Raw genomic sequence first — 10,437 nt, 5'->3', positions numbered from 1 at the left:
AGGTGTGTGCAGACACAGAGTGAGACAGAGGTACACATCTCATCACTCTCTTACCTCTGTACCATGCCAATGTTTGGCCATCATCTCCTTTACCCCAGAGACAAGGAGGGAGAAACCAAACTCAGCATCAACACAGAGAACAGATTGTGCTTTGATGTACTTGAAAATCTAGGGAGGGGAGGGTGAAATTATTTCATCTGTAGAAAACACTGAGTTCTTGAAGTCTGGTCCCTGTAGCAATTAAGTGGTTGGGGAATATCACTGGGGGGAGTTGCACTGAGCGAGCTGAGCAGAAGAGCTTCTGGGGACAGCTTTTCTCTTCTCTTTCTCCAAATCTGTTCTGTCAATATTTCAGGCTAAATGCTGAAAGCTATCGTGGCCTCCCTGGTGGTGGATATCATTGCTTTAGAAAACACAGTTTATAAGCAAGATTCTCTGGAATACTTTTTTGTTTTAATCAAAAATCAGCCAATTTTTCACTGATGGAAGAGACAACTAGCACAGGAAACAAAGGAACCTGGAACAACAGATTTCAGTGACAAGAACAAATCAGTCTTCGATGTTCACGGGATACATCTTTTATCGGAGCATAAACTTTGTTTCTGTTTCAGAAGGAGAATGTGCATGGAGATCCACATCCACTCATTGAACCAGCATTTGTTCTAGGTTCTAGAGATGCAAGCAGGAGCAAAACAGACAAGGTCACTGCTCTAGCCAAGGAGACAGAAAATCAATACATAATTAAGCAAGAAAAATATTAAGCAAGAACACATGCAACCCAGAGAGGTGAAATAGGTTTAGGTGATGCTCTGTGCAGCTGGCCACTGGAAGCTAGGTGCTTGTGCAGTGAGCTGACAGCTCTCTACATCCTACATACAAGTCAATGCATAAAGGATGTCTGTGGCCAGTGGCTTAAACCTGCAATCTTTTCAGCCCATGGCTGATAACAGCATATTTGCAGAGAAGCCTGTGACAGACTGATACAGTACAGAAAATCCTGGCAACTTATTTCAAGCAGGCCACCTATGAGGTGTGCTTTAGGCTCTACCCGAGGCCATGGATCAGCCCAAGGCCGGATTCTGCCTGAGACCATATCCTTGCTCTCTGTTTTCTCTGCCCCTCTGTGCTGCCCTCCCTGTATAGGTTTTTCCTAGGTTCACTCCTTGAATAAATTGTGTTCTCCCAAACTCCCCTTCAGTTTCTGCTTCTAGGAGACCCAATCCAAGACAGCAGTCAAGAAAGGTCTCTTTTAAGTTACGGAATAGAAACTGGAAAGATGAGCAACCCCATGTGCCAGGTGTGCAAATCTCCAGGGCATCAAGTTTGACATGCTCAGAGAACCAAGCAGGGAGCACAGTGAGAGCACAGTAGGAGACTGAAAGTGTAAGAAGGTGGAGTCTGAGATTACAGGCCTGTGACCTGCGGGATTTTAGTCCAAGTGTGATGTGAAGTTGTCAGAAATGTTTGAGCAACTGTACATTCTGGCCTATGTTTTTAAAGAACTCCTCTGAGATCAGAATGGAAGCAGGGGCACTAGTTAGGAGACTGTGCAAATGATGATCATAGTTTGAGCCAAGTAGCATCTACTGTGTGTCTGTTACCTGCTGGACATGTATACACACTTCCTAAGTATGTGAGGTAGGTATTGTTTGATTCATTTTAGAGAGGAGGAATTGGAGACACAGTCTGCTTAAATAGCTAATGCAAAGTCACCAGGTTATGAATGAAATGCTAAAACTGGCATTTAAACCACACTATTTAAACCACCTCAGTTTTTATTCCTATAGTAGACTGCATCGAATATCCTCGCATGTCACTTTCTCATTCACTGTGACTTGCCATCTTGAGACATCAGAGACATTGAAACACTGCTGCCCCACTAGGGTATGAGTCCCTAAGCTCCAGAAAAACTGGTTGTCATTATCCAAATGCCTCTATTGGTAATTACAAGATGCCCTTACACTTTGCCTTTTTGTCAACATAATTACTCTCTATGATGTGAACACCCTGCCCTGGGCAGCCCAGGGACCCATTCCCCTGCCAACTGCAACACTGGATTTTCGAAGTCCCTATCATTGCAGTCCAAGCATACAGTCTCTCTTCCCAGCTCCAAGGACAAGAGGATTCCAGCCCAAAGTCCATATGAATGGAAGTCACTTCTGGCTGGGTCTCACTGTGGTAGTGTACAATCAGTGGTTAAATTACACAGGATCATGTTTGGAACTGTAACAAAATCAATATACTTGTCAACTAGAGGGAAATTTTTAATTGATATTCCACTTGGACATGCACATCTCTTGCTGAGACAAGCCATGGCATTCCCAAAGCCCCTTCTTCCAACATGAGGCTGATAGAAAAAGAGAAGCCAAACTGCTGGTGACAGTCAGTTCTGAATCTGGGAGGAAGGGACCCTCCAGCATTCAAGCAGGGAACATGCTGAGGAAAAACAAGTTAGGCCACAGCAGTAGCGAGAGCTTTGCGCATCCTTGGGCATTCTGAATTGAGCTCTGCTAATGTACCTGGGAAGGCAGTGGAAGATGGCCCAAGTGCTTGGGTTCCTGCCACCCATGTGGAAGACCTGGATGAAGTTCCTGCCTCCTGGCTTCTACATGGCACAGCCCCAGCCATTGTGGCCATTTGGGGAGTGAACCAGTAAGTGGAAGATCTCTCTCTCTCTCTCTCTTTCTCTCTCTCTCTAACTCTACCTTTTAACTAAATGGTAAAATACATCTTTAAAGAAAGATTCTGAATTAAAATTCAAACTTGGAGAAATGGTAGGTTGAAAAGTTCTCTGTGATTAGCACAAAACTGAAGCAAACCTGGGATAAGCCCAGTGGGCACTGGAATATGGAAGGACAAGGAGAATTGATAGTATTCAGCCACACTCTTACCAGTCATGTTCAAGGCATTTACTGCCATAATGATATTAAATGCCCGTGACAGCCCTATGGAGGACATGATTGGTTCTCTAGAGGAGGAAACAGACCCAGAGTCTATGAACTTAGCAAACAGCACATACAGGTCTGGAGCTCTGGTCTCTGTGATTTCAGTCTGCAGCCATGACAATGGAAGAGTGAGTAAACAAAGGACAAGGAGAAGGAGAAGAAAATGTGAATAGGAAAGAGACATTTTCCTTGGAGATGAAGAGGGCTCTGCCAGCTCTTCTGTTGATAATGGGGTGAGGAGACAACACGGACTCCTAAATGAGTGCCCAGTAGCTGCAGCTTCTTCCATGCATGTATGTGTGCAGCAGAAATAACTGCATGCACTGCCTGTCATCCACTCCATAGCATGTGGTTCATCTGCTCCCACCTGTTCCTCTGACCCCACGTAACACCGAAGAACCACTAGAGCCTTCTCTCGCCACAGTATCAGAGCTGCAGAAACACATCCCAGCACTTTGATGGGCAGGTGACCACACCCCAAAATAAGGCAAAGCCTTGACAAGTTCATTTCTACTGTGGCAGGCCTGAGCTTGAACCTGTACTGCTGAGCAGGGGCGGTGGGGGCATTAATTGTCCTAATTCTCACCTCACACCTGTAGGGATCACGTGAAGTTAAATGCACACGGAGGGCAGAGCTATGGGTAGGAGTCTCTCCAAAGCATTTCAGTGACCTACTTGGCCTCTCGCTGTTCTGGCCTACATTTTTTGCCCATTTCTTTGAGCAATTCTCCCTGTTCTGGCAGCTGCATAGGTATCGGCGGACTTGCAGGCTGACTCAGCACATGCTCTGCCTGAGGAGAAGTTGCTCTTGGGCTCCCTAAATGTAGTCCAGTCTCCACTTTGTAATGTCCTATTTGGAAAAACTTCTTGGGACACCTGAATTTTAGCCTGGCTCCTCCCTAATTCCTCTTATCCCTAGTAAGGTAGTCCTGCCTCTATTCAAGAAACCAGGCTCAGTCTGTCCTTGGTGGCAAAGTTAGTTTCTTTCTTTCTTTGCATACCAATCTGGTTCATCCTTTGCAATTTTCCCCTTGTCCACCTAGAACTCAAGCTGGTCTCCTATGAACTCTTTTCTAACTAATACACCACCAACTACAGCGAATAGAATTTTCCTTTATCCTCTGGGATGTCCTTTGCGAATTGAGAAATGCACCTGCCAATCTTAACAGGATTCAAAGAGAGCTGCATTCAGAAAGGATAAGTGGAAATATGATCAAGAGAGCATTTTCAAGTCTCAGTGAAATGCATTTTGCTGAATTGACAAGGCCGAGAAGCCAACTTACAAAAGGCAATCTTCTACCCAAAACAGCGTGGTGATGTTCCCTGGCTTTGCAAAAACTCTCTCCCAGCCAGAGGGACGGCTATGTAGCTGGTTCAATTATAGAGAATCCTCTGAGAATATTTAGGCTATGGCAAACTCTGGGCCAGCTTTCATAGATTCCTTTTCCATGAGTTTCTAATTGGGCCACTGTGAGGGACATCAACATAGTGACAACATTGTCAATTCCTGAAACTGTGTCAAGGATTGTTCTAAGCATTTTTTCAATGGATTATCAGTGACAGCCTTATGAGGATATATTATGAAAAACTCTACTTTACCAATGAGAAAAATGAGGCTTAAGAGAGATAAAGAGTTGCTATGGCCACTGTACACATCGATCTGACAGCAAGTCAATACTCTTAGCACTATGTGCACTCTATATTTCAAGGGGAACTGCAGATGATGGTCCCAGGCAGGAGAGGGAAGCCTCACCACTCTTGGGTGTTGGGAGTGAGACAACAAAGGAACTCACAGGTATGTAGTGCTATCCTGTGTTCCAGACTTTGGGTAAGGCCAAATACAGATTCTTTATAACCGAGTCCTCACCAAAACAGTTTCAGCAGGTTGATTTCACCATCCCCTTTGTGCATTTATGGAAAGATGGGTTCTGCTTGGGGATGCTAATGTGTTCACCAAAGGCATTGATTTATGCACTCATTCATTCAACAAATATCCTAAGGAAGTATCTCTAAATATCACATCCTGTATTGAGTGTTGGAATGAATGAAATTAGTGAAGTCATAGCCTAAGGAAAGCATTGAATACTAATCACTCAGCCACACAAATGGACATATGATTACAACTACTACAAGTGCAGGCCGTGCTGCTCTCAGAATGAGCATCTGCCTAACCAGGGGGCAGGGAAGGAAGTGATGGTTGAGCTGAAATTGAAAGGATGCAAATGAAGCTCCCAGTAAGAGGAGAGGGAAGATCATTTGAGGCAGGTAGAAAAGCAAGTTGCTAAGACCATGTCTGAGGAGGGCATTGACCCATTTGGAGCTGAAAGATGACAGAAAGAGTAAAAGAGTGACAGGAGGCCATAAGACAAGTCAAAGAGCTTGAGCAGGAGCAAGGCTTAGCCATGCAGTGTGAAACCACGCAGTTAGCTAAGGGTTCTCGGTTCATGGCACCCAGTGCTTGCTTTGCTCACACTGTCCTTTTGTACAGGTCTGCAGAGTTCCCCAGGGTTGTCTACAACTCCAGAGGTGCAAAAGAAGCTGAGGAGCAAGCACAGTACAGGCCAAGGCTGGCCTAGTGGAGGAAGAGGGCAAGGACTGGCTCAACCTACCTTGGAAGAAAAGATTGGCTTGGGCACCCTAGATCAAAGGAAGTACTCATTGTGTTCCTTGACTAGAGACAACTGTGGTAGGGAAGCCACATTCCTAAGGGTACAGAATGTGTATGTATATGGGGTGGAGCCCAGGGCAAGGTTCCTGCTTTGATTCCTTTTGTTGTTGTGTATGGCAAAATCAGAAGACCCTTTTGGGTCTTAGGTTGGTCATCCTCCCTTAAAGGGATTTTTCTGAGCCCTGTATGGAATGGTGGGTCTTATGAACTGGAACTACCAAGTGGGGGCTCTGCAGAAGTCTCCCAAGTCTGGTGTGTAGTTATTTTCAATCAGGTTGGGCACATCCTGGGCTGAGTGAGGCCTCTTGTGGTATGGAGAACAGATACATGGGGAGCTAGAACTGCATGTGTCCATTGTGACTAGTGGATCAATACATTACAGCCTCTCTGACCTGCCTGTAGGTCTGAGAACCTGTTAGCAAAGTCCATGTAGCACTTATTTGGGGAGCACTATTATGACAAGCTTGGTATCAAGAATCCCTCTCCCACCAAGCCCATACAATTCCAGGCATATCTATTCAATAGAACTCAATATACATCTGGATTCTTGATACTAGAATCACTGCCCTTCCAACACTATTCAACACTTGAACTTGGCTAGTGGAGAATTTGTGCATCAAAGGTACCTGTACTTGGTGGGATTCTAGGGTGCTATCTGAATGTTGGTCATCCTGTCGATATGCTGTTCTTCTTTCCACCGGTGCCTCTGCTGATCTCTGACCTCACTGGTGATTTTCTGGACTTCATGTAGACCACTGTCACCTGTTGCTAGCTGCACTTCCACCTATACTTCTGGTAATCAACAGATGCAGTTTGGCTGCCCACCTGTAATACTCAGGACACCAGATGTCACCCATCTGCCACTTGTCTGCTAATGCTCTACTTGAACAGCCACTCCAGATACTGGATTCCATCTCAGCCTCTTGCCAGGGCCACTCACCTGCCACCTGTTCACCCTTCCTTGGAACAGATGGCTCGCATTGGTGACTACCTTGCCCCCTCATGTTGGCTTCTTACAGAAGCAATCATGTTCCCTTTGAACCTTGAGGCCTGGGATCTTCTCCCTCAGACTGTGCTGGGACTGAGAAAAGCTGCCTAGGTTTCAGTAGGCAAGAGCATTTGCAGAAGGGGACTGGATTAGTTTTGCTGCCCTAACGCTGCTTGGCAGGTTATCCTGGGTAGATCGTAGACATGTGAAAATCCTAAGACATGTCTGCAGTTACAGGGTATCTGCCTGCCTGCCCCATTTCTCTCTTTGTTCTCTGGCTCTTTGCACTTTATGGAGGCCTAACATCCTGCCCAGTCACTGCCACATTGCTCTTCCTAAGGGTGTCCTTGTCCCTTTAAATCTAGTCTCTGCCAAGGGTTTTCTACCAAACTCACAGGGCTGCCACCCTGTGACTATGCATCACCCATCTCCTGGGGACTGCTGTGCTCCTGTTCTTCTTCAAGACAAGCGTCTATCTGAAACAGTACTTGGACTATGGCTCTTACCACTGAGGTAAGTCCCACATCTTCCAGTCAACTCACCCTGCTCAGAGAAGCAGTGTGATATAGATGTTAGGAATTTAGATGCCGAGTCAAATTGCCTGGGTTCAAATCCTGACTCTGACTTTTTTTAAAGATTTATTTGTTTATTTATTTGAAAGAGTTACACAGAGAAGGAGAGGCAGAGAGAGAGAGAGGTCTTCCTTCTGCTGGTTCACTCCCCAAATGGCCGCAAGGGCTAGAGCTGTGCTCATCAGGAGCCAGGAGCTTCCTCCGGGTTTCCCACATGGGTTCAGGGCCCAAGGATTTGGGCCATCTTCTACTGCTTTCTCAGACCATAACAGAGGGCTGAATGGGAATTGGAGCAGCCAGGAATCAAACTGGTGCCCATATGAGATGCCGGCACTGAAGGTGGTGGCTTTACCCACTATACCACAGCACTGGCCCCGGCCTTTTTACCATCAAGATACCTTTGTACAACTTCTCTAACTCTTCTGATCTTCAGTCCCCTCTTGTAGTGGAGTTAACAACTGTTTGTATTATGGGGTTGTTGTGAAGATGGAAACATTAAGACATATGCACACAGGGCACTGTGGATCCATGAAAGTACTTCAAAAAGAGGAAAATGGAAATAAAATTAAGTTTATTTTGGTGCAAAATTTTTTGAAAGCCATGCATAGCTCTTTTCTTTTTTCATAAAACACAATTTCCAAGAACTTCCTGGAGACTGAATCAATTCTGCTTTGTGAGCCAATGGAATCCCTATCAGACAGTGCGGTCTCCATTGGTGGAAAAAGCTAAAATGCTCCTCCATGTCACATGCCCCTCATCCTTGCCAGTGTCCCCACATCTGGAGTTGGACTGCAAGGGGTGGTTTAAAGCAGATCCTCCATGGAGCGACCACCCTATGGTGGGTGCTCTCCCTGGGGCTCAACTCGTTCCCCATCCTCCCTACCCTGCAGTATGCCCACTGCCCCCTACCCTGCTGCTTGAAGTCCCTGGTGGTCTGCAGCACACCAGTGCATCTCATCTCTGTGCCTCTGAGTCTCTCAAGTCCTTCAAGGCAAGGTCCTCATCTGTCTGAATGATCTGTGTCCTTCACCAAGCCAGTGCTCCTCAGTGCCGTGATGCCAAGTGAGCATTGCTGGCAAACCAGAGCAGGTATTCATCCTCCTGGAATAAAGCAGAAAGCCACAGCCCCATACATCTAGAGTACTCTAATCAGATTTGGAAATATGTCCATAATTAAAACTGCCAAGTTGAATGTTAGTTCTAAAAATTGGTTTCATTAGTAATGGGGAAAACTTTCATGCATCAGATTATAGATAGCATTGCTTCTTTTTAGCAAGAAATGAATTTTTAACAGAAAGAACACAATAAGAGGTTAGAAAGTCATCAGTCCCAGGCAATGAGGAAAACGGTTCTGCTGAAGTTCTTATTCCTCCTCTTCGTGCACCTCTCCCCCCTTATTTTTTTCTTTTTTAAAGCTCTCAGATGGTCCTCAGTGATAGGAGGGCTAAAAGGAACCACTGGGGACACGAATGCCCTTTAGAAATTTTTCTTTTACTAATTTCCACAAGTTAATTGATTGCTTGATTGGCTGGCTGGAGGATGGATGGTGGCTGGCTGCAGAGGGGTAAAGGGCTCTGGAATGCGGCCTGGCAGCTGGAATGGGCCAGCAGTCATCCATCTGGCACGCAAGTGGGTATTAATCTAGACCGCATCTAAGTGCAGCTGAAAGGCTCCGGGACAGAGTGGCAGCCATGAGTGGCCCAGGCAAGAGAGAGGTGAGTTCTCATCTGAATGTAGACTCAGTTACTGGCTCACTGGGGATCAAGGTCAAATTGCTTCACCTCACTTGGTCTTGTTAACTCAGATGGAAAATTGGGTTAGCAGCAGATCATATACACGGGGAATGGCTGCAGCTCCCCAGGCTGGCTTTTACAGGGCTGTGAGCTCTCTAAGGAACAGAGTTAAGGAGGAGGAGCAGACAGGATTGGGGCTGTGGGGGAGGCTCCCTGGGGAGTAGGAAAATCTTCTGCCCTCAGCAGATGCGGTGCTGTAATATCTTTACCATGTTCATCATCTATTGTGGCCCGAATCATCCCTGCCTCCTCTCAGACCCACAGTCAGGGTTGCTGCCCAAAGTTGAGTTGGGCCCCTGAGGGTGATGGGAAGGGAAATGGGCATTGGCAGAATGAGCAGAGCTCTCTGGATGGAGACTACTCGGGCCCAGCTTGGCCAATGGAAGCCAAAGGAAGAGTCACACTTAATGCTGCCTCTGGCTGACAGCTTAGGTCCAGCTTGAAGTGCTGATCCTCTGGTGGCGGCTGCAGGGGTTCCCCTTTGCTCAGCCATGACTCTGCCCCGTGGAGCTCCCAGCCCGATGAGCACTCCTCCAGGCTGCTCCTCTGGGTCCTTGGCACCTTCCCTTTCCCTCAGAGTCCTTTTGGAAAGACTGCTCTGCCAGGCTGAGGACTGACCACCAGCACTCCCCCTGGGAAGTGCATGCCTCCAGGAAAGATAGTGATGGAGGGCCCGAGCCAGGTGTGCTTGCTCTCTGCACCTGCAGTCAAGTGTGGCCTCTGAAAGGAGAGAGAAATTGGTGTTCTCCATTCACCATATAAAACTGAAAACTTTCTGCGGGGTACCCGGAGACGGACGTGCAACCATTGATCACCCTGAACAAACATCCTTCAATAAATCTTTATCTCTTTCGAAGGTAATTGGGAGGACACTGGCTTCTCAGTTGATTCCCTTTTACCAGTTGCCTCCCTTTCTTTCTCCTGGGTATATTTGTTTTCAAAGCCAAAATGTACCACCCAGTCCCATCCATCAAGCTGAAGGGTGCCCAGATGACTTCCTGTTTCAGCTCCAATGTGTCAAGCTACAGAATTCTCTTAATCCACCTGCTCTGTGCGGGGCCTGGCATTTTCCATCACAGGTGGGCATGTCATGTTGCCTAATTCTCAGCAAAGAATGTGTGCACACTGCTAATCCCATTACCCTGCCTGGGTTCAGGACACTCCCTCATTCTCTTCTTTCTGTTCAATTACTCAGTCATTTCACTAGGAATCCAAGCCGTCATATGCCAATCTCTATGTCAAGAGGTTCAGTTGTTAAAGTATACCCAATGGCCTGTTTTAGCATGTGTGTAAGGAGATCTATACAAACATAAGGCCCTGGGATTCCAGTTTCCTGATCAATGCCCCCATGGTGTGCACCTAGGCAAAAGGTATCCCTTGGTGATTCCATCCATCACTGAATGGTACCTTTTTTGGTTTTAAAAATCACTTGCAACATTCAAAGCCTTAAGCTTAGTGTTTTTGATTTTCT

This window comes from Oryctolagus cuniculus, chromosome 15 (genome assembly GCF_051225735.1).
Source record: "Oryctolagus cuniculus isolate XC-2025 breed Fujian yellow rabbit chromosome 15, ASM5122573v1, whole genome shotgun sequence".
Lineage (NCBI taxonomy): Eukaryota > Metazoa > Chordata > Mammalia > Lagomorpha > Leporidae > Oryctolagus > Oryctolagus cuniculus.
The sequence above is the reverse complement of the archived record's forward strand: the minus strand, read 5'-3'. Positions refer to the sequence as shown.